Below are 3,819 nucleotides of genomic sequence, written 5' to 3' on the forward strand. Positions count from 1 at the left end.
GCTTTTTTGTATTCACTGCTTTTTCTTGCTTCAAGAATCATTTTTATGATTTTTTAGATTATCAAATAACATGTCTCCTTGTCATCATTCTTTCAAGAGCCAACATATTTAACATTCTTAAACAACAACTTCAAAAGACATATGCACTGTTCAAGCATTCATTCGGAAAACAAAAAGTATTGTCACCACATCAATATAATTAAACTATGTTCAAGGATAAATTTGAAACTCATGTACTTCTTGTTCTTTTGAATTGAAACATTTTTCATTTAAGAGAGGTGATGGATTCATATTCACTACTTTAAGGCATAGATACTTAAATACTAATGATCAGGTAATAAGACACAAACATAGATAAACATTTAACATAAGAAAAAGAAAAATAGAAAGTTTAAGAACAAGGAATGAGTCCACCTTAGTGATGGTGGCGTTTTCTCCTTGAGGAACCAATGATGTCCTTGAGCTCTTCTATGTCTCTTCCTTGTCTCTGTTGCTTGATCCCTAGTGATTTTGGTGCTCCTATCCGTAGTTGCTCCCAATAACTGTGTGGGGGAAAATGTATCCCCTGAGGTATCTCAAGGATCTCTTGATTTGCAGTCAAATGTTCTACCACTGAGCTATAGATCCTTTACATGAATCTCTCTGTCTCCCATGACTTGGAGGTGGAAGCTTTTGTCTTCCCTTTTCTCTTCTCTCTTCTTTTTTTTTTTTTGAGGTTTCTCTGGCCTTAGGTGCCATCAATGGTTATGGAAAAAAAAAGAATTATGCTTTTACCACACCAAACTTAGAATATTGCTCGTCCTCGAGCAAAAGAAGAAAGAATAGATGTAGAAGAAGATGTGGGAAAAAAAACTAGGATTATGAGGAGGGAAGGTGGGGATCCTGTGGGGTTCACAGATCTTGAGATGATCCTGTGAGGTCTACAGATCTTGAGGTGTCAAGGATTTACATCCATGCACCAATTAGGCATGTAAAATGCCTTTGCATGCAATTCTGGCGTTTAAACGCCGAACTGATGCTTGTTCTGGGCGTTCAGCGCCCAGATGCAGCATGTTTCTGGCGTTGAACGCCAGCTTCATGCTTGTTTCTGGCATTCAGCGCCAGCTCCATGCTCTTTTCTGGCGTTGAATGCCAGCCAGATGCTCCTTACTGGCGTTTGAACGCCAGTGAAATCCTCCTCCAGGGTGTGCTATTTTTAATGCTATTTTTGATTTTTCTTCAATTTTTTCAGTTGTTTTTGTGACTCCACATGATCATGAACCTATGAAGACATATAACTAATAAAAACATAATTAAATAAAAGTTGGGTTGCCTCCACAACAAGCGCTTCTTTAATGTCAATAGCTTGACAGTGGGGTCTCATGGAGCCTCACAGATATTCAAAGCATTGTTGAGACTCTCCAACACCAAACTTAGAGATTGAATATGAGAGTTCAACACCAAACTTAGAGTTTGGTTCTGGCCTCCCAACACCAAACTTAGAGTTTGACTGTAGGGGCTTTGGTTGACTCTGTTTTGAGAGAAGCTTACTATGCCTCTTTTCCATGTTTACAGAAGGATGTCCTTGAGTTTTAAACTCAAGGGAGTCCTCATTCAATTGAAGGACTAGTTCACCTCTGTTAACATCAATCACAGCTCTTGCTGTGGCTAGGAAGGGTCTTCCAAGGATGATGGATTCATCCTCATCCTTCCCAGTATCTAGGATTATGAAATCAGCAGGGATGTAAAGGCCTGCAACCTTTACTAACATGTCCTCTACTTGTCCATAAGCCTGTTTTCTGTAATTGTCTGCCATCTCTAGTGAGATTCTGGCAGCTTGTACCTCAAAGATTCCCAGCTTCTCCATTACAGAGAGTGGCATGAGGTTTATCCCTGACCCAAGGTCACATAGAGCCTTCTCAAAGGTCATGGTGCCTATGGTACAAGGTATTAGGAACTTTTTAGGATCCTGTTTCTTCTGAGGTAATCTCAGTTGATCTAATGCATTTAGTTCATTGGTGAACAGGGGAGGTTCATGTCCCCAAGTCTCTTTACCAAATAAATTGGCATTCAGCTTCATGATTGCACCAAGAAACTTGGCAACTTTCTCTTCAGTAACATCCTCATTCTCTTCAGAAGAAGAATACTCATCAGAGCTCATGAAGGGCATAAGGAGGTTCAATGGAATCTCTATGGTCTCTAGATGAGCCTCAGATTCCTTTGGTTCCTCAGAGGGGAACTCCTTATTGATCACTGGACGTCCCAGGAGGTCTTCCTCCTTGGGATTCACATCCTCCCCTTCCTCCTTGGATTCGGCCATGATGGTTATATCAATGGCCTTGCACTCTTCTTTTGGATTTTCTTCAGTATTGCTTGGGATAGCACTAGGAGGGGTTTCAGTGATCTTCTTACTCAACTGGCCCACTTGTGCTTCCAAATTTCTAATGGAAGACCTTGTTTCATTCATGAAACTCACAGTGGCCTTAGATAGATCAGAGACTAAATTTGCTAAGCTAGATGGATTCTGCTCAGAATTCTCTGTCTGTTGCTGAGTGGATGATGGAAAAGGTTTACTATTGCTAAACCTGTTTCTTCCACCATTATTAAAGCCTTGTTGAGGCTTTTGTTGATCCTTCCATGAGAGATTTGGGTGATTTCTCCATGAGGGATTATAGGTGTTTCCATATGGTTCACCCATGTAATTCACCTCTGCTATTGCAGGGTTCTCAGGATCATAAGCTTCTTCTTCAGAAGATGCCTCTTGAGTACTGTTGCACGCAGCTTGCATTCCATTCAGACTCTGAGAAATCATATTGTCTTGCTGAGTCAATATTTTATTCTGAGCCAATATGGCATTCAGAGTATCAATTTTAAGAACTCCCTTCTTCTGAGGCGTCCCATTACTCATAGGATTCCTCTCAGAAGTGTACATGAACTGGTTGTTAGCAACCATGTCAATGAGTTCTTGAGCTTCTGCAGGCATTTTCTTTAGGTGAATGGATCCACCTGCAGAAGTATCCAATGACATCTTAGCTAATTCAGACAGACCATCATAGAATATGTCCAGGATGGTCCATTCTGAAACCATGTCAGAAGGACACTTTTTGGTCAGTTCCTTGTATCTCTTCCAAGCTTCATAGAGGGATTCACCTTCTTTCTGTCTGAAGGTTTGAACATCCACTCTAAGCTTACTCAGCTTTTGAGGAGGAAAGAACTTGGCTAAGAAAGCCTTGACCAGCTTATCCCAAGAGTTCAGGCTATCCTTAGGTTGAGAGTCTAACCATATTCTAGCTCTGTCTCTCACAGCAAAAGGGAAAAGCATGAGCCTGTAGACTTCAGGATCTACTCCATTAGTCTTAACAGTATCACATATCTGCAAGAATTCAGTTAAGAACTGAAAGGGATCTTCAGATGGAAGTCCATGAAACTTGCAGTTTTGTTGCATCAGAGAAACTAATTGAGGTTTAAGCTCAAAATTGTTTGCTCCAATGGTGGGGATGGAGATGCTTCTTCCATGTAAATTGGAATTAGGTGCAGTAAAGTCACCAAACATCCTCCTTGCATTATTATTATTTTCGGCTGCCATATCCTCTTCTTGTTCGAAAATTCCTGTAAGGTTGTCTCTGGATTGTTGTATTTTAGCTTCTCTTAGTTTCCTTTTCAGAGTCCCTTCAGGTTCAGGATCTGCTTCAACAAGAATATTTTTGTCCTTGCTCCTGCTCATATGAAAAAGAAGGGAACAGAAAATAATAATAGGGATCCTTTTTACCAGAGTATAGAGATTCCCTTGTTGTTAGTAGAAGAAGAAAGGGAATAAGAGTGAAGAAGAATGTATAATCC

The 3,819-nt window shown here is 40.3% G+C and overlaps 1 non-coding gene across 1 annotated transcript; it reads left to right on the forward strand.

Moving 5' to 3' along the window:
- Nucleotides 1-3,060: 3,060 nt before the first annotated feature.
- LOC148553373 (small nucleolar RNA R71) lies at nucleotides 3,061-3,169 on the forward strand. Its single transcript, XR_015892667.1, has one exon. It is a non-coding gene; the product is annotated as a small nucleolar RNA R71 (small nucleolar RNA).
- The last annotated feature ends 650 nt before the right edge of the window (nucleotides 3,170-3,819 follow it).

Source organism: Arachis ipaensis, chromosome B7 (assembly GCF_059453495.1).
Source record: "Arachis ipaensis isolate K30076 ecotype BB chromosome B7, ASM5945349v1, whole genome shotgun sequence".
In the NCBI taxonomy this organism is placed as follows: domain Eukaryota; kingdom Viridiplantae; phylum Streptophyta; class Magnoliopsida; order Fabales; family Fabaceae; genus Arachis; species Arachis ipaensis.